Raw genomic sequence first — 21,480 nt, forward strand, 5'->3', positions numbered from 1 at the left:
GTGTGAGAGGAAGCAGAGAGAAGGCACAAATGGGTCACTTTGCAGGTTGACAAGATGTAATGAGTGGTGTGCCACAGGGATCAGGGCCACCATTTTTAATTTACATAAATGACCCAGCTGAAGGGGTGGAAGGTATGGTGACCAAATTTGTGATGATACAGAGATAGGTAGGAAAGTACGTCATGAAAAGAATATAAGGAGACTGCAAAAAGATAGAGCTAGGTTAAGGATATGATGAATAGAGAACAACCTCAATCCCTCTAAATATACAATCACCTACCATCACCACCTTCTGTTTTCCTCCCACTACTTGACTGGCTCCTTGTGATAAAATGCCAGGATCAGTTAGCTCATCCTCCCTGCAGCCCAATTCTCATCCAAGCAAGTTAAAGAACCAAACCTGCTGGACAACTGCCAAGGCTGATACTCCTGCACTCCTGCCTCCTCCTGTATCCACACCCCCACCCCACACCCACCCTCAACCCCAATCCCAAGTCTCCTTGCACACTGACTGGCACACACTGGCACTCTGCTGTTCTTGAACATTGAACAAACCAGATAGCACTATCCTAAGTGATGTGCCCTCCTACTGGTCAAAAGAATCCCTGGTATTTTCCCCCTCCCTGATGCAACATAGTGTTCAGACTCCAGCTCATAACCCCAGAGCTGAAAGTGTTTGTACATTTAAACAACTATTGCAGACATATTTGCAGCCTTGGGCCAAACTAGCAAATTCATCTCCATATTCCTCAAAGCTGTCCACATCTACAAGGCACAAGTCATGTGATGGGATACTCCCCACTTGCCCGGATGGGTGCAGTTTCGACGACACTCAAGAAGCTTGACGCCATCCAGATTAAAGCAGCTCTCTTGATCTGCACCACATCTACAAGCTTCCAATCACTCCAGCACTGACGCTCTGTAGCAGCAGGCTGCACTATTTACAAGATGCACTGCAGAAATTCACCAAAGACAGCACCTTCCAAACCCACGACCATTTCCATCTAGAAAGGCAAGGACAACAGACACATGGAACACAACCACCTGAAAGTTACCCTGCAAGACACTCACCATCCTGGCTTGGAAATATATTGTCATTCCTTCACTGCCACTGGGTCAAAGTGCAAGGTTTCCCTCCCTTACGGTAATGTAGATCCATCCACAGCAGGTGGATTGCGGTGATTCAAGAGGTCAACTAACCACCACCTTCTCAAGGGCAGCTAAGGACGGGCAATAAACGGGTGTCAGCCAACAATGCCCATGTCCACAAATGAATTAAAGAAGTTCAAGAGCCCACATATGCTGCATCTGCATCACTCATCTTGCTATTTTTAATGCATTCTCATTAATCAGTCATCTATTTGATTCAACTTTGTAACTACTTTTTAAACTATATTTTATTATCCTTACCATTGATCGCTAGGCTATTTTCAACTTTAGAAATGGAATATTTCTTCGTCATTTACTAGATACTCACCAGATGAATAGTTTCCACTTCTGACTGCAGAGTCAATTCCTGCAGGCTAAAAGATTAGAGATGACAAATACAATGAACTACTTATTTCCCATGTTTCATAATTCCTTTAATTATCCAAATACAAGCACTCTATTGTAAGTTGCACTCAAATGCTAGATCACACTAAATTGGCTAGTTTATATGATCCTAACAAAATGGCTTATTTGACCCAGGAAGGAATTAGTTCTTTAATAAATTAAGCTCAACTACTCTTGAGTTGGAGGCTTTGCTAAAATCTTGCCTAAGGGTGGGAGCTTCAGAAGTAAAATTGTAGGTTTCAATGAAATGCTGACTACAAATAATGAACCACAAATAAAAGTTGAATTTATCAAGAAAATTTTGATTTTCTCACTCATCAATTACAAGCATTCATGTATTCAAACTGTATCAATTTCTTGGAAAAAGGGAAAGCATGCGTGATTGCTAAATTTTCTGATGGTACAAAGATAGGTAGGAAAGTATACATGCCAAGAGGAATCTGCAAAGGAATAGGTTCAGTGAATGAATGAAAAATTGGCAGATGGTATAGAATACATAAAAATGTGAAGTTACCCACTTTGGCAGGATTAAAGATTTCAGAACCCTGAGGAACAGAAGGATCTGTTTAAAATCCTGTTTAAAAGAGAACTGCAAATGCTGTAAATCAGGAACAAAAACAGAAGTTGCTGGAAAAGCTCAGCCGGTCTGGTAGCATCTGTGAAGAAAAAAAAAATCAGAGCTAACGTTTCAGATCGGGTGACCCTTCCTCAGACCCTTCCACCAGACCCAAAACATTAACTCTGATTTTTTCTTCAGAGATGCTGCCAGACTTGCTGAGCTTTTCCAGCAACTTCTGAGGAGGATCTGATTATGCTGGTATCTGAATTACAAAGTGTTGGCCTGCAGGTATACTAAGTAATTAGGAAGGCAAATAGAATATTGTTATTTATTGCAACGTAAATGGAATATAAAGAAAGGGAAGTTTTGCTAGAGTTTCCTGGAATACTAATGAGGCCACATTTTGTGCACTGTGCACAGTTTTGGTCTTCTTATTCAAAAAAATGATATAAATGCTTTTGAAACAATTCAGAGGAGCTTCATTGTGTGCCAACTGGGATAAAGGGGTCACCTTATGAGAAAAGCACAGGCTGGGCCTGTATCCTATAGAGCCCAGAAGAAAGAGAAAACATTGTTCTAAAAAATAGGATCCAGTGGGAATTTCATAGGATGGAGGCTGAAGTGATGTTTCCAGGTGAGAGAGACTAAAACTAGTACAGATCAAGAATGAAGAGTCTCCCATTTGAGGTGGAAATAAAGAGGAATTTCTTCTTTAAAGAACATTGGTTAGGCCCCTTTTGGAATATTGCACTCAATTCTGGTCTCCCTGCTTTAGGAAGAATGTTGTGAAACTTGAGAGGTTTAAGAAAAGATTTACAAGGATGTTGCAAAGTTTGGAGGTTTGAGCTATAGGGAGAGGCTTAATAGGCTGGGGCTATTTTCCCTGGAGCATCAGAGGCTGAGGGGTGACCTTACAGAGGTTTATAAAATCACAAGGGGCATTGATAAGGTGCACAGCCAAGGTCTTTTCCCTGGTGTGGGGGAGTCCAAAACTAGAGGGGATAGGTTTACGGTGAGAGGGGAAAGATTTAAAAGGGGCCACAGAGGCAAATGTTTCACACAGAGGATGGTGCATGTATGGAATTAGCTGCCAGAGGAAGTGGTGGAGGCTGGTACAATTACAACATTTAAAAGGCAGCTGGATGGGTATGTGAATAGGGAGGGATTGGAGGAATATGGGCCAAATGTTGGCATGCAGGACTTGATTAAGTTAAGCTATCTGGCCGGCATAGACGAGTTGGTCTGAAGGTTCTGTTTCCTTGCTGTACAGCTCTGTGACCACGATTCTAAGGAACAAGGGGAGGCAGGCATTTGTGGTATAATTGCTAGACTATTAATTCAGAGGCTCAAGTCAGGTTCAGAGGGACCTATGTTCAAATCCTTATGTGGTCTGGCCTACATGTAACTCCAAGCATACAGTAACATGGTTGACTCTTAACTGCCATCTGGGAAATTAGGGATGGGAAAGAATTGCTGACCTAGCCAGTAACATCCGCATCCCACGAATGAGTAAAAATCGATTCTTGAAACTCTTGACATTGAAGATGGGTCCATTGAATATTTATAAGGAAAAGGTAGATAGATTCCTTGTCTGGAATGTGGAGTTGAGGCCACAATCAGATTGGCAATTTAAGTAATGTGATGGAGGCCGGTTTCCTGTCACAAAGCCACACTTTACTTACACATGGAGAGTTTTTAACACTGACCCAGCTCCCTCAGAGCCAGCTCTCAGAGTGAACAGAACCTCTGACACTCCTATTTATGTCTGGCAGCCAGGCCTCCCTGATTAATAGCTCCAATGAGGGAACTCACATTCTGTGAAGTCCACCTGGCTGACCTCGTTACAGTAACTACAGCAATGGTCTTACTGAATAGTGCAGCAGGCTGGAGAAGCCTACTGCCATTTGTAAACTGTATGACTGTTGGAGTGTATCAGAGATAATGGGGACTGCAGATGCTGGAGAATCTGAGATAACAAAATGTGGAGCTGGATGAACACAGCAGGCGAAGCAGCATCTTAGGAGCACAAAGGCCCGAAACGTCAGCTTTTGTGCTCCTAAGGTGTTGCTTGGCCTGCTGTGTTCATCCAGCTCCACACTTTGTTATCTATGACTGTAGGAGTGGGCTATTTGAGCTAGCAATCTTGCTGTGTTATTTGATAAGGTTGTGGCTGATCTGATTGTGCCTTAATTTCATTTTGCTGGCTGTCCCCTATAACCTTTGATATGTCAAAATGCTATCAAACTCACTCTTGAATATTTCCAATGACCCAGTCTTCACTGTTCTCCGGAGAAGAGAATTCAAACAACTAATAACTAGCTGACAGAGGAAATTCTGTGTAAGATAACAAGGTGTAGAGCTGGATGAACACAGCAGGCCAGGCAGCATCAGAGGAGCAGTAAAGCTGACATTTTGGGTCTGGACCCTTTTTTAGAAATTTCTGAAGAAGGGTCCAGCTGAAATGTCAGCTTTCCTGCTCCTCTGATGTTGCCTGGCCTGCTAGGTTCATCCAGCTTTACACTTGTTATCCTAGACTCTAGTTTTGGTAGTTCCTACCATCTCCAACTTCAGTGTGAGATGTGTGGAAACACTTGAGTGGTTTTTGCAAAGGCGTGTCAGAAGACCAGCTCATGGAAATGCAACAGAAGACACTGTCCTCGCTTTGCATTAACATGGCAAAACTGCAACTTGTAAATTTTACATCACTGTCAAAAGTAGCAAAGGTACTTGGATAACACAAGGGCAGGAATGGCTGTTGGATGTTCCGGGTTTTAGATGTTGCAGAAGAAATAGGGATGGAGATAAAAGAGGTTGGGGTGTGGCATTGCTAATCAAGTATGGTATCACAGCTGTAGAAAGGGAGATCATTGAGGAGAGTGCGTCTACTGAGTCAGTACGGGTGAAAATCAGAAACAGGAAAGGAGCAGTCACTTTATTGGGAGTTTTCGATAGACACCCCAATAGCAACAGAGACACTGAGGAACAGATTGAGAGGCAGATTTTGGAAAGGTGCAGAAGGAAGAGGGCTGTTGTCATGGGTGACTTCAACTTCCCTAGTATCGACTGGAACCTCCAAGTGCAAATGGTTTGGATGGAGCAGACTTTGTCAGGTGTGTCCAGGAAGGATTTCTGACTCCATATGTAGATAGGCCAACTAGAGGGGAGGCTATATTGGATTTATTGCTTGGCAACAAACCAAGCTAGGTGTCAAATCTCTCAGTGGAAGAGCATTTCAGTGATAGTGATCACAACTCCCTGACTTTTACTATAGTCATGGAGAGGGACAGGGGCAGATGGTATGGGAAAGTATTTAATTGGGGAAGGGGAATTACAATGCTATTAGGCAAGAATTATGGAGCATAAATTGGGAACAGATGTTCTCAGGGAAATACACAACCGAAATGTAGAGATTGTTAAGGGGGGACTTGCTGCAAGTACTGGAGAGGTTTGTCCCACTGAGGCAAGGAAAGGATGGTAAGGTGAAGGAACCTTGGATGACAAGACATGTGGATCATCTAGTCAAGAGGAAGAAGGAAGCTTACTTAAGGTTGAGGAAGCAAGGATCTGAAAGAACTCTAGAGGAACTGAAGAGTGGACTTAGGAGAGCTAGAAGGGGGTATGAAAAAGCCTTGGTGGGTAGGATTAAGGAAAATACCAAGGCATTCAATACTTATGTGAGGAACAAGAGGATGGCCAAAGTGAAGGTAGGGCCAATCAGGGATGGTGGAGGGAACTTGTGCGAGGAGTCAGAGGAGGTAGGAGAGGTCCTTTATAAATACTTTGCTTTAGTATTCACCAGTGAGAGGGATCTTGTAGTTTGTGAGGACAGCGTGAAATAGGCTGATATGCTCAAACAGGGTGATGTTAGGAAAGAGGATGTGCTAGAAATTTTGGAAAACACAAGGATAGATAAATCCCCTGGGCCTGATGGGATATACCCAAGGTTACTACAGGAAGTGAGGGAAGAAATTGCTGCACCTTTGGCCATGAACTTATCGTCCTCACTGTCTACTGGAGTCGTATCAGATGATTGGAGGGTGGCAAATGTTATTCCCTTGTTCAAGAGAGGGAATAGGGATAATCCTGGGAATTACGGACCAGTCAGACCTACTTCTGTGATGGGCAAATTATTGGAGAGGATTCTGCAAGGTGCTAATTATGATTATTTGGAAAAGCGCAGTTTGATTAGAAATAGTCAGCATGGCATTGTGAGCGGCAGGTCATGCCTCACAAGCTTTATTGAATTCTCTGAGGATGTGGCATAACACATCAGTAAAGGTTGAGCAGTGAATTTGGTGTATATGGATTTTAGCAAGGCATTTGATAAGGATCCACATGGTAAGCTCATTCAGAAAATAAGGAGGTGTGGGATTCAGGGAAATTTGGCTGTCTGGATACTAAACTGGCTGCCTGATAGAAGACAGAGGGTGGTAGCAGATGGAAAGTATTCATCCTGGAGCTCGGTGACAGTGGTGTTCCAAAGGGACCTGTTCTGGGACCTCTGCTCTTTGAGATCTTTATCAATGACTTGGATGAGGAAGTGGAAGGGTGGGTTAGTAAGTTTGCTGATGACACTAAAGTTGGTGGAGCTGTGGATAGTGTGGAGGGCTGTTGTAGGTTGCAATGGGACAGTGACAGGATGCAGAGCTGGGCAAAGAAGCAGCAGACGGAATTCAACTCAAAAAAAGTGTGAAGTGATTCATTTTGGAATGTTGAATTTGAATGCAGAATACAGGGTTAATGGCAGGATTCGTGGCAGTGTGAAGAAACAGAGGGATCTTGGGGACAACATCCATAGGTCCCTCAAAGTCACTACCCAAGTTGATAGTATCAGAGATAATGGGAACTGCAGATGCTGGAGAATTCCAAGATAATAAAACGTGAGGCTGGATGAACACAGCAGGCCAAGCAGCATCTCAGGAGCACAAAAGCTGACGTTTCGGGCCTAGACCCTTCACCAGAGAGGGGGATGGGGAGAGGGAACTGGAATAAATAGGGAGAGAGGGGGAGGCGGACCGAAGATGGAGAGTAAAGAAGATAGGAGGAGAGAGTATAGGTGGGGAGGTAGGGAGGGGATAGGTCAGTCCAGGGAAGACGGACAGGTCAAGGAGGTGGGATGAGGTTAGTAGGTAGCTGGGGGTGCGGCTTGGGGTGGGAGGAAGGGATGGGTGAGAGGAAGAGCCGGTTAGGGAGGCAGAGACAGGTTGGTCTGGTTTTGGGATGCAGTGGGTTGGGGGGAAGAGCTGGGCTGGCTGTGTGGTGCAGTGGGGGGAGGGGACGAACTAGGCTGGTTCAGGGATGCAGTAGGGGAAGGGGAGATTTTGAAACTGGTGAAGTCCACATTGATACCTGCACATCAGCCAATGTGGTATACTGCATCCACTGTACCCGGTGCGGCTTCCTCTACATTGGGGAAACCAAGCGGAGGCTTGGGGACCGCTTTGCAGAACACCTCCGCTCAGTTCGCAACAAACAACTGCACCTCCCAGTTGCAAACCATTTCCACTCCCCCTCCCATTCTCTTGATGACATGTCCATCATGGGCCTCCTGCACTGCCACAATGATGCCACCCAAAGGCTGCAGGAACAGCAACTCATATTCCGCTTGGGAACCCTGCAGCCCAATGGTATCAATGTGGACTTCACCAGTTTCAAAATCTCCCCTTCCCCTACTGCATCCCTGAACCAGCCTAGTTCGTCCCCTCCCCCCACTGCACCATACAACCAGCCCAGCTCTTCCCCCCCACCCACTGCATCCCAAAACCAGTCCAACCTGTCTCTGCCTCCCTAACCGGCTCTTCCTCTCACCCATCCCTTCCTCCCACCCCAAGCCGCACCCCCAGCTACCTACTAACCTCATCCCACCTCCTTGACCTGTCCGTCTTCCCTGGACTGACCTATCCCCTCCCTACCTCCCCACCTACACCCTCTCCACCTATCTTCTTTACTCTCCATCTTCGGTCCGCCTCCCCCTCTCTCCCTATTTATTCCAGTTCCCTCTCCCTATCCCCCTCTCTGATGAAGGGTCTAGGCCCGAAACATCAGCTTTTGTGCTCCTGAGATGCTGCTTGGCCTGCTGTGTTCATCCAGCCTCACATTTTATTACCCAAGTTGATAGGATTGTTAAGAAGGCGTACGGTGTGTTGGCTTTCATTGGTAAGGGAATTGAGTTCAAGAGCCATGAGGTTATGCTGCAAATCTATAAAACCCTGGTTAGACCACACTTGGAATATTGTGTTCAGCTCTGGTCGCCTCATCGTAGGAAAGATGTGGAAGATTTAGAGAGGGTGCAGAGGAGATTTACCAGGATGCTGCCTGGACTGGAGTGCAGGTCTTATGAGGAAAGGCTGAGAGAGCTAGGCTTTCCTCATTGGAGTGGAGAAGGATGAGAGGTGACTTGACAGAGGTATATAAGATGTTGAGAGGAGTAGATAGTCGGTAGCCAAAGACTTTTTCCCAGGGTGGAAATGACTATTACAAGGGAGCATAATTTTAAGGTGATTGGAGGAAGGTATAGGGGAGATGTCAGAGGTACGTTCTTTACACAGAAAGTGGTGGGTGTGTGGAATGCGCTGCCGGCGGTGGTAGTGGAGTCAGATATGTTGGGGACATTTAAGCAGCTCTTGGATAGGCACATGGATGATAGTAAAATGTAAGGTATGCAGGGTAGTTTTATCTTAGCATAGGACAATAGGTCGGCACAACATCATGGAATGAAGGGCCCATACTGTGCTGTAATGTTCTACGTCCCATGTTCACTTTTTAAATGCAGTGAATTGACATGATATGGAATGCATGGCTGAAAGACTGGTGGAAGCAGATTGAACAGAACCTTGCAAAAGGAATGCTTGGAAATAAATAACTTGCAGGATTATTTATTTCTGAATGATTCTTTTGTGGGATGTGGATGTCACTGGCAAGCCCACAAATTGCTGTCGTCCCTAATTACCCTTGAACTGAGTCACTTGCTCGATCAATAGTCAAACCACATGCCTGAGGAGTTGCGCATAGGCCAAACCAGGTAAAGATGGCTGAATGCTTTATCTCAAGGACAATAGTGAACCAGATGAGCTTTTCTAACAATCAATGAAAGAACATGCTCACTATTCCACAACTAACTGTCAATTCCAGATTCTTTTTATTAATTGGATATAAATTCCACTAGCTGTTATGCTGGATTTGACCCTATGTCACCAGAACATTGGTCCAATCCTCTGGTTTTCTGGGCCAGCATCAAGTCAGATAAAGTTTGGGGAATGTGTCTAAATGGATCCCTCATCTAAAAAACTTGCACAGTTACAATAAGCCAAATAACCTGTATAATTTTATGACAAATTAAATTGATTCCTGGGTCTTTTAGGTGGCATTATTTTTGACCAATACCACTTTGATGTAGGTTTAAATGAAGTTTTTACTTATAACCGTAATGAAGACAGCAGTTCCTGTCTTGCTGTGGAAATGCAGCACATTGCAGGATGTGAAGGTGCTTAAATATGCCTGAAGGCAGCAGCCTCCTGAACCTAATCCCAGGACACACTTTCAAACTCAAACTAAATTCCATCTGTATTGTTCTCTGTGCCAACTCAGAATTACAGAACAAATTACATTGAATTGAACCACACTGCTAACACTCAGTGGAAATTACAGATCTACTGTTAGCTGAATGCTATTAAGGGGAGAATTACTTGAGGTTTTATAAAGAGTGCTGTGAAATCACAAGTCGTGCATAGATTTGCAAGTGCTAGTTTGAGTCACACAAGCAAAGGAACTGGTGAAAGATGCTTCTCCAGTGCATACAATTTACCAGGATTGGCAGAAACCTTCAGGCTGAAGCCTGTAAGAGATCCAGTTACAGATGGTTAGGACATGTGGAATTAACACCAAAATAAACATCACAATTAGAAACTGACATGGAACTTGGCAGCAAAAGGCAGTAGCAAGTGGAAACATTTCTGCCTGGTAGGGTGTAGAGAGGAGTTGAGTGTGAGGCATAGTTTTTCGTTCCTTGTTGTTAGCAGTATTTAGTCATAAACTGGGCAGATGTACTTCCTGTACTTTGCAAGTCACTTAATCCCTTATCAATCTGAGTGAGCAAGTGGAAAGATTACTTTTCCAGAAGAAAGGTCAAGACCAATTATAAGATGGGCAATGGCTTGGCATTCAGGTTTGAATGTGACCCAATATTAAAGTAAAGAATAAAGTAAAGTTGGAGGACTTCAGAATAGAAATTCTATACAGACTCGTAATCATGAAAATTGTACACGATTGATGAATGTGAGCCCAGTATCTCTGCAGCCAGAATTCCGGGTGTAGTGTTATGAAGAACAATTTGAAGAAGGCACAATCTATGGAGTTGTGGCAGACTAATCTGGGGTTGTGGTCAGTTTTTGTGCTAGGGACGGCTAATTTATTCCTTTAAGAGCTGAGTATACTAGTAAATCAACAAGCCCCAGCCAGGAACAAAACACATTAGACTAGGTATGTGTGCATGAGTTGCTCTTGTAGATGTAAGTCATCAGGTTGGTCTGTTAGACAAACCTGTTTGAGATTTTTAATTAATTTAATTTAAGTTATGTTATTTACCAATCCAGCATAAGTGTGGTATTCCCATGTTAAGGAAATAACATAAAATGTGATGGTAACCACGTAGGAAAATTGATTTTTAGCCAGTTGAAACTTTAAGCATAAATGATTGCAGTTGTAATTAGCTTACATTTTAAATACTGTGTTCTTGAGTGCTATTTCAATTATTTCTAGAACCAAAACAAAGTTGCTGAAAAAGTTCAGCAAGTCTGGCAGCCTCTGTGAAAGAAAAAACAGAGTTAGTGTTTCTAAGGGGCTCTGAGGAAATATTGACTGTTTTTCCCTTCACAGTTGCTGTCAGACCTGCTGAGCTTTTCCAGCAACCTTGTTTTTGTTCTTGATTTACAGCATCCGCAGTTCTTTCAGTTTTTATTCAATTATTTCTATCCAGATTGCAAACTCTGGGCCTCCTTGCTCACAGTCAATCTCTTCTGATATCTTTTTTTTTAAATTTCAAAAATATGCTTAATTCATTAAAAAAAGCATAGTCAGTATTGCAGTTCAGTTCTGTGTATTAGCACAGGAAGAAAACAAACAAGCATTGGAGTTTGGCTCTATCCAACAAACAAACCAAAGGCATTTCTTGGAGGTAGTAAGAACTGGCGATGTTGGAGTCTGAGATAACACAGTGTGGAGCTGGTGGAGCACGGTAGGCCAGGCAGCATCAGAGGAGCAGGAAAGCTGACGTTTCGGGCCGGGACTCTCTTCGGAAATTTCCGAAGAAGGGTCCCAACCGAAATGTCAGCTTTCCTGCTTGTCTCATGCTGCCTGGTCTGCTGTTTTCCTCCAGCTCCACAAAGGCACTTCGTATTTGTGCAGGATTATATTTACATGTATCTGAGACACTGGAAGGGTCTGATAACTGAATGGACACCCATTTACCTTCAGCAAGTAGACCCCAGACTGTGGTCTTTCCCCAGTGCGCCTTGGTGGCAGCTGCCCTAAGGTTTAGTGCATCCCTCAACACGTAGTCCTAGACCTTGAAATGTGCCAGTCTGCAATATTGTGTGGGGATCAACTCCTTGTTCTGGAAGGCCATCAAGTTTTGGGCAGACCAAAGGACATCTTTCACCAAGTTGATGATCCTCTCCTGATGTGACAGATATGTTCTATCATGCGATTGGCCAATGTAGTAGAGGCAGAACCAGGAAACCCAGGCTCCAAGGAGACAACATCCAATCAACATAAAGGTGACACTGCCAATAATTATAGGGAGGGCCGATGTACCTGAACTGATTTGCAATTACTATTAATAAACTAAATAAAAAGTGCCCCACCAAGCAGAAATTAAAATCAAACTTAAATCATCTAAGATTATAACAGTTGTGGAAGACATCAATTGAACAAATAGAGATGAACATTAAATAAACAGCTACCCAGGAAATGGTATTCAGGGTCAATTAGCGAAAGTGAAGATGGAGAAATATTCAGTTGTGGTCAATTGATATTTGTCAAATGTATCCCACACACTTTTCGTTTCCTTTTTCGTTCAAGATTTATGGAATTTCTTTCCATTTCTATACACATTACTATTCATCTTTAATTAGCCACATGTTGAACAAATCACAAAATTGATTCCAAAGGTACAACAGGGTTATATAAACAGTTTGCAAAATCAGGTTCATTTAACAGAAATGAATAAAATGGCTACATATTTATATTGGGATCATGATCATTTTCAATCCATTTAGGCTAAAAGTTCATTTGGCAGGTGCCTGTATTTAACAAGAGCCTGGAGAGGTTACTCTGATTTCTACATTGTTGGTGGCATTGTGCAGAATAATCCAGCACCAAAGATGTCAATACTGTGCTGAGCATGTGGACCCAGCCCACACTGTTCTGGGAGGCCTGCATGTTTTGTTCCTAGAGTATTCACCAAGACAATATTTCAGCTGGTGTGTTTTTTAGAACACCAAACAAGCTGGTCTTTATTAAAGGGTTAGTTAGAGAAATGAGGCAACTGACAGACAAAATGGAGCTGTTTCATTTCTCAACCATCTGTCCACCTCCTGCTACTTACTGCTTTCCGGCTAACATGCAGATTGCAAATGTTTCCTGACTGAGAACAAAAAAACACTTCTTTTGCTTTTCAACATGAAAAATTTGTCTGGTTATTCTTTTGTAGAATATGGGTACTGCCAACAACATTTGGTGCTCATTCTAACTGCCTTTGAACTGAATGCTCACTTGAACCATTTCAGAGAGAAGTTAAGATCCAACCATATTGCTGTGGGTCTGGAGTCACAAGTAGGCTAGACTGGATAAGGAGCATTAGTAAACCAAATGGGTTGTTGTGACAATTGATAATTGTTATCATTACAGGCACTCACTTTTAATTCCAAAATTTACTCATTGAAATTGATGTCCAAGGGTTGGAACCCAACTATGAAGACCATCAGTCTGGACCTCTGGATTAATAGCCCAGTGATGTTAACGCTACACTACTGCCTCTCCATACGTTGTCTGCGTAATGGCATTGGTGACTATCTTCAGGATATTAAATCACTGCAACAAGCAGGTAAAGTGTAATCTTCATCCAAATCTGTTTTAATATCTCGGGAGGTAGTTCAATCAAAATGTAGGCACTGAATCAATTTTCACCTCATGCTTTTAAGGTGTAATTGCTCCAGTTCCCAAGCACATCTATTTCTGAAACCAACATTCAGTGGGGAACTCATTAACATTTGCAATCAGAGATAATGGGAACTGCAGATGCTGGAGAATACGAGATAACAAAGTGTGGAGCTGGATGAACACAGCAGGCCAAGCAGCATCTTAGGAGCACAAATGCTGAGGTTTCAGGCCTAGACCCTTCACATCAGAGAGGGGGATGGGGAGAGGGTTCTGGAATAAATAGGGAGAGAGGGGGAGGTGGACCGAAGACGGAGAGAAAAGAAGATAGGTGGAGAGGAGAGTATAGGTGGGGAGGTAGGGAGGGGTTAGGTCAGTCCAGGGACGACAGACGGATCAAGGGGGTGGGATGAGGTTGGTAGGTAGAAAATGGAGGTGCGGCTTGAGGTGGGAGGAGGGGATAGGTGAGAGAAAGAACACGTTAGGCAGGCAGGGACGAGCTGGGCTGGTTTTGGGAAGTGGTGGGGGGAGGGGAGATTTTGAAGCTTGTGAAATCCACATTGATACCATTGGGCTGCAGCAATTCCAAGTGGAATATGAGTTGCTGTTCCTGTAATCTTCGGGTGGCATCATTATGGCACTGCAGGAGGCCCAGGAAGGACATGTCGTCTGAAGAATGAGAGGGGGAGTTGAAACGGTTCGCGACTGGGAAGTGCATTTGTTTATTGCGAACCGAGCGTAGGTGTTCTGCAAAGCGGTTCCCAAGCCTCCGCTTGGCTTCCCCAATGTAGAGGGAGCCACAACGGGTACAGCAGATGCAGTATACCACATTGGCAGATGTGCAGGTGAACATCTGCTTGATACGGAAAGTCATCTTGAGGCCTGGGTTGGGGTGAGGGAGGAGGTGTGGAGGTAGGTGTAGCACTTCCTGCGGTTGCAGGGGAAAGTGCTGGGTGTGGTGGGGTTGGAGGGGAGTCTGCAGCGGACAAGGGGGTCCCGGAGAGAGTGGTCTCTCTGGAAGGCATGACAAGGGTGGGGATGGAAAGATGTCTTTTGTGGTGGGGTCGGATTGTAGATGGCGGAAGTGTCGGAGGATGAGGCATTGTATCCGGAGTTTGGTGGGGTGGTATTCCGCTTGGGAACCCTGCAGCCCAATGGTATCAATGTGGATTTCACAAGCTTCAAAATCTCCCCTCCCCCCACTGCGTCCCAAAACCAGCCCAGCTCGTCTCCGCCTCCCCAACCTGTTCTTCCTCTCACCCATCCCTTCCTCCCACCTCAAGCCGCTCCTCCATTTCCTACCTACTAACCTCATCTCACCCCCTTGACCTTTCTGTCCTCCCTAGACTGACCTATCCCCTCCCTACCTCCCCACCTATACTCTCCTCACCGCCTATCTTCTCCTCTATGCATCTTCGGTCTGCCTCCTCCTCTCCCTATTTATTTCAGAATCCTCTTCCCATCCCCCTTTTCTGATGAAGGGTCTCGGCCCAAAATGACAGCTTTTGTGCTCCTGAGATGCTGCTTGGCCTGCTGTGTTCATCCAGCACCACACTTTGTTTTCTCATTCACATTTGCAGGCAGGTTTTGACTTATGGAGTCAGGACCCTCCTGAATCATTTGTGCCTCTCCTGCACTCTCTGAGTCACAAAGTTGCAGGTTCAAAGTTCAGTCTTCAGGAGCACTTCACCTGATGAAGAAGCAATGCTTTGAAAGCTTATGATTTAAAATAAACCTGTTTGACTATAACCTAGTGTTGTGTGATTTCTGACGTTATCATTTAATTAAATCATGTCCGATCTCTACCTGAACTCTGTCCATCCGCTCTTATTCCAGAGACTTTGATACCACAACTGAACAATAACTCACTAGTTGAAATTATTATTAAGCTGCAGTCATTTCGGGATGGCGAGTTGCAGAACCCTAATAGCTTTAGCATTAGATATAGACTCTGAATTCCCTTTGCTCTAGTTCTAATTCTGAGATTATCTCGCTGTTTTAGACAGAGCAGTGAGAACACGACATAGACATTTTTTGGGGTTATGTTAATGCCTAAAATACAAGTTACCTGTGGAAATAAAGTACATTAGATGGGAACAAAATTCAGTACTGAGTAGGAAGAATTTTTCAGAGAGGCAGTAATGGGCAGCCCGGCTAATTTCAATGATCTTTTCTCTTTAAAGTATCCACGAGAAACCAGCATTCGTTGCAACAGATTGAGTGTTGGGTGTTTGGGTGCAAAGGAAAGTTGGGCTTGCACTCTGCAATTGGCCATTTTTGTGGCCCAAATAAAGGAATTTTAAGCCTTACAAGGTGAATTTTGGTAAGTTACAGAGACACACGTTCATGATTTCACAAGGAAAATTAAAACCTGATCCAAGATACAAATTCCCAGCAGAGATGCCTGGGAGAATTATATCATTTTTTTGTAATTAACAATATGGAATTACATGATACATGATACTAATAGACCAAACAGATGTATGCTGCGTGACTGTTATTGTCAAACTGTTTGCCTTCTGATCTAAATAACATTAATTCCCAAGTTAACAAAATAACCCCAAACAACTGCAGACTCTGGAAATCAGAAACAAAAACAGAAATAGCTGGAAGAACTCAGCAGGTTTGGCAGCACCTGTGGAGAGAAAACAGACTTAGCATGTCGGGTCCAGTGACCCTTCTTCAGAATCCTTCTGAACAGTGCTATACAGAGCCTGAGAGTTTTTCCAGCAATTTCCGTTTTTGATTCTACGAGTTATTGTTGCAGAGAAAGATTTTCTTAAAACCTTGAACCATTGTGCAGTTAACTTTGAAAAGTGGTAATAGGATGAGGAACTAAGGGTATGGAGTGGTATCTATTTTGAAGGACCACCTTTCTGGAACAAAATGGAGAGTTAACTTTTTTAATGTAAAACAATGACTTTAATAACCTTTCTCCAAGTATTATGATAAGTCATATTGTGTGCAAACAAATAGCTCAGGAAATGCTCAGTGAGGTAAGCAGCATCTGAGGACAGAAACAGGATCAACAGGAAGATTCTTGTGGAGGCAATGAGGGTCTCAGGCCATGGCTAGACAGCCAGTGAGATCTCTGCATCACCTTGGTTCAGGAAGGCTCATGGAATCACATGCCAATCAGGCACTTGGTGGGTCAGTGGGATCAAGAAACCTGGCATCTACAGACAGTCAGAGGGCAGCAGGTCTTCTGGATAGCAGCTCCACTGGGAAGGCAACGGCTGCTGCTGGTGTGAAATCCTTTCACCCCCCGATAATGACCCATACCCTGGATTGTAGATAGACACACAACGGGGAGATAACAGGACAGCACAGTCAGGAAGTAGTAGTCAAGGGAAAGAAACATTGAAACATAGAAAACAGGAGGCAGCAGTAGGCCATTCAGCCCTTTGAGCCTGCTGTACCATTCAATATGATCATGGCTCATCATCCAACACCTGATCTCACTTTGCTCCCATACCCTTTGATCCCTTTAGCCCTAAAAGCTATATTTAGATTAGATTAGATTACCTACAGTGTGGAAACAGGCCCTTCAGCCCAACAAGTCCACACCGCCCCTTGAAGAATCCCACCCAGACCGATCCCCCTATAACCCACACACCCCTGAACACTACGGGCAATTTAGCATGGCCAATCCACCTAGCCTGCACATCTTTGGACTGTGGGAGAAAACCGGAGGACCCAGAGGAAACCCACGCAGACACGGGGAGAATGTGCAAACTCCACACAGACATTCGCCCGAGGCTGGAATCGAACCCGGGTCCCTGGTGCTGTGAGGCTGCAGTGCTAACCACTGAGCCACCGTGCCGCCCGATTTAGCTATACACCAGCGCAAAGGTGCTGATATATTAATGCAGAGAGTCAGGAAATTCTCTGGGAATCCAGGTTCGAATTCTGCTATGGCAGATGGTGAAATTTTACCTCGGCAAAAACTCTGGAAATATGAGACTAATGATGACCAAGAAACAATTGTCGATTGTTGGAAACACATCTGGTTCACTAACGTCCTTCAGGGAAGGAAACTGCTGTCCTTACCTGGTCTTGCCCATTTGTCACTCCAAACCCACAGCAATATATTTGACTTTTAAAAGAGTTGGCCAATAAATGCTGATCTCTGCAATGATGCTCACATACCAGGAGTGAATAAATAAAACCTCCTTTTTGAAAACATTCAACATTTTTATGACAATGAATTCCACAAGCTCACCACTCACTGACTGAAGAAATTTCTCCTCATCTCAGTCCTAAGTGATCTACCCTGTATCCTTGGTTGATCCTTAGATCTAATCCCGTTATAATTAGAACATAGAACATGGAACAGTACAGCACAGAACAGGCCCTTCAGCCCACAATGTTGTGCCGACCATTGATCCTCATGTATGCACCCTCAAATTTCTGTGACCATATGCATGTCCAGCAGTCTCTTAAATGTCCCCAATGACCTTGCTTCCACAACTGCTGCTGGCAATGCATTCCATGCTCTCACAACTCTCTGCGTAAAGAACCTGCCTCTGACATCCCCTCTATACTTTCCACCAACCAGCTTAAAACTATGACCCCTCGTGCTAGCCATTTCTGCCCTGGGAAATAGTCTCTGGCTATCAACTCTATCTATGCCTCTCATTATCTTGTATACCTCAATTAGGTCCCCTCTCCTCCTCCTTTTCTCCAATGAAAAGAGACCGAGCTCAGTCAACCTCTCTTCATAAGATAAGCCCTCCAGTCCAGGCAGCATCCTGGTAAACCTCCTCTGAACCCTCTCCAAAGCATCCACATCTTTCCTATAATAGGGCGACCAGAACTGGACGCAGTATTCCAAGTGCAGTCTAACCAAAGTTTTATAGAGCTGCAACAAGATCTCACATCTCTTAAACTCAATCCCCCTGTTAATGAAAGCCAAAACACCATATGCTTTCTTAACAACCCTATCCACTTGGGTGGCCATTTTAAGGGATCTATGTATCTGCACACCAAGATCCCTCTGTTCCTCCACACTGCCAAGAATCCTATCCTTAATCCTGTACTCAGCTTTCAAATTCGACCTTCCAAAATGCATCACTTCGCATTTATCCAGGTTGAACTCCATCTGCCACCTCTCAGCCCATCTCTGCATCCTGTCAATGTCCCACTGCAGCCTACAACAGCCCTGTACACTGTCAACGACACCTCCGACCTTTGCGTCGTCTGCAAACTTGCTGACCCATCCTTCAATCCCCTCATCCAAGTCATTAATAAAAATTACAAACAGTAGAGGCCCAAGGACAGAGCCCTGTGGAACCCCACTCACCACTGACTTCCAAGCAGAATATTTTCCTTCTACTACCACTCACTGTCTTCTGTTGGCCAGCCAATTCTGTATCCAAGCAGTTAAGTTCCCCTGTATCCCATTCCTCCTGACCTTCTGAATGAGCCTACCATGGGGAACCTTATCAAATGCCTTACTGAAGTCCATATACACCACATCCACAGCTTGACCCTCATCAACCTTACTAGTCACATCCTCAAAAAACTCGATAAGGTTTGTGAGGCATGACTTACTTCTCACAAAGCCGTGTTGACTGTATTTGATCAAGCCATGCTCTTCCAGATGGTCATAAATCCTATCGCTCAGAATCCTTTCTAACACCTTGCAGACAACAGACGTGAGACTTACTGGTCTGTAATTGCCGGGGTTTTCCCTATTTCCTTTCTTGAAGAGAGGAATTACATTTGCCTCTCTCCAGTTCTCAGGTACGACTCCAGTGGAGAGCGAGGATGCAAAGATCTTCGCAAGTGGCGAAGCAATTGCATTTCTCGCTTCCCAAAGCAGCCGAGGACAAATCTGGTCCGGGCGTGGCAACTTGTCAATCTTAATGTTTGACAAAATTTTCAGCACATCAGCTTCCTTGATCTCTATCCATTCCAGCATGCACACCTGCTCTTCAAAGGTTTCTAGAGACTTCTATGAGATCCCCCCTGCCTTGTAAATGCCAGTGGTTTAGTGCTAACCAATCCAGTCTCTCTTCATATGTCAGTCCTGACATGACTGTTACTAGTCTAGTAAACCTCATGGCACTTCCTCCATAGACAGAACATCTTTCCTCAGATAAGGAGAACAAAACTGCACACACTGCTCCAGGTGTGATCTCACCAGGGCCATGTACTATTGAAGAAAAACATCTCTGCTCCTGCACTTGAATTATCTCACTATGAAGGCCAACACACTATTTCTCATTTTCATTGCATGCCACACCTACATGTTCACTTTCAATGAATGGTGCACAAAGGCACCCAGGTCTCATTGTACCTTCTTCTTTCCCAATCTATCACCAATCAGATAACAATCCACCTTCCTGTTCTTGCTAGCAAAATGGATAGCTTCACATTTACCCACATTATACTTCATCTGCCATGTCCACTCATTCAATTTATCCAAATCCTGTTGAAGCATCTCTGTTTCCTCTTCACAGTTCACCCTCCCACCCAGCTTTGCGTCATCTGCAAATTTGGAGATTTTACATTTAGCTCCCTCACCTAAATCATTGATATACAAATGTGAATAGCTGAAATCAAAGCACCGATCGCAGGGGTATCCCACTAGTCATTGGTTACCGCTCAGAAAATTACTCGTTTATTCATATTCTTTGTTTTCTGTCTGTCAATCAGTTTTCTATCTGTCAGTATGGTACTCCTATTGTATGCCCTTTAATTTTGCATGCCAATCTGTTATGTGGGATCTTTACAAAAATCTTTTGAAAGGCCAAGTAAACAATATTCACTGACTTTGTTCTTAACAACTTTTTGAGTTACATTTTTGAAAAACATCTGCCAAACATGATTTCCCTTTGGTGAATCCATGCTAACTCTGCCCAATCCTGTCGTTGTGTTCCAAGTGTTCTGCTATTAATTTGTTTGTTCTGTCATGGAACATGGGTGTCGCTGGCTGGCCAGCATTTCTTGTCCATCCCTAGTTGCCCCTGAGAAGGTGGTGGTGAGATGCCTTTTTGAGTTGTTGCAGCCCATATGCTGTAGATTGACCCACAATGCCCTTAGTGAAGGAATTCCAGAATTTTGACAGAGCAACAGTGAAGGAATTGTGACATATTTCAGGACACTAAACAGGATGGTGAGTGGCTTGGAACAGAACTTGCGAGTTGTGGAGTTGTCGTATGTCGGCAGCTCTTCTCCTCCTAGATGGAAGTGGTCGTAGGTTTGGGAAGTATTATCGAAGGATTTTTGACAAGTTTCTTAGATACCACAGTGTGTAGATAGTACACACTGCTGCTAAAGATTTCAGTCATGGAGGGATTGGATGCTTGTGGATGTGTTTTCAATCCACTGACTGTCAAAGGGCAGTAGTTACATTGTCTTTTATTGGAGAAGATGATTGTCTCAACATGAATATGTGGCATGAATGTTACTTGCCACTTGTCAGCCTAAGCTTTATAATATAGATTGTAGCATTTACCCCACAACCAATATCAGACTAACTTCTTTATCATTCCCTGTTTTCTCTCTACCTCATTTTTTTAAAATCGAGAGGTTCCATTAGCTATCCTCCAATCTAAAGAAACAGTTCCAGAGTTGACAGAAACTTGAAAGATGACCACCAGTGCATTCATTATTTCTAGGCCCATTTCCTTAAGTATTCTGGGATGTATAATATCAAGTCCTAGGGATTTATCCCCCTTTAATTCCATCAATTTCCCCGAAACCATTTCTCTACTCATACAGTTTTACTTTAATTCCAGCTCTCACTAGGCTGTGTGTACTCTAACGTCTTTGAGACATTACTTGTGTCCTCCTTTGTGGAGACAGAACCAAAGTGTATATTTGATTGGACTGCCTTCTCTTTAAAGAGTGAAGTTACCATGAACAAGGCCAGGATGTAGCTGTTGTTGGCCCCAATCTTTCTGTAATGCTGGATCTTTTACAGAGTGCCTTTGAACAAGGGATCTCCCCTGTTGGAAACACACCAGGATTTGCCTGCCAGACCTCTCCCACAGTAAGTCTCCCATTGCTGTAGGAAGACCAGTGGCAATGGGACATCACTGTGTTAGTGGCAAAAATTCATATTGTAATGGGAAGGAGGTGGGAAGACTGTGCACTCACAACCCATCAAACTTACAACATGTTAAACATTCCCAACCAGAAATCCTGCTACAGCTCAATGCTACAGGTCAAGGAAACCTTTGAAAGCAATAGTTTTGTTTTTATTT

This window comes from Stegostoma tigrinum, chromosome 1, assembly GCF_030684315.1.
Source record: "Stegostoma tigrinum isolate sSteTig4 chromosome 1, sSteTig4.hap1, whole genome shotgun sequence".
NCBI lineage: Eukaryota > Metazoa > Chordata > Chondrichthyes > Orectolobiformes > Stegostomatidae > Stegostoma > Stegostoma tigrinum.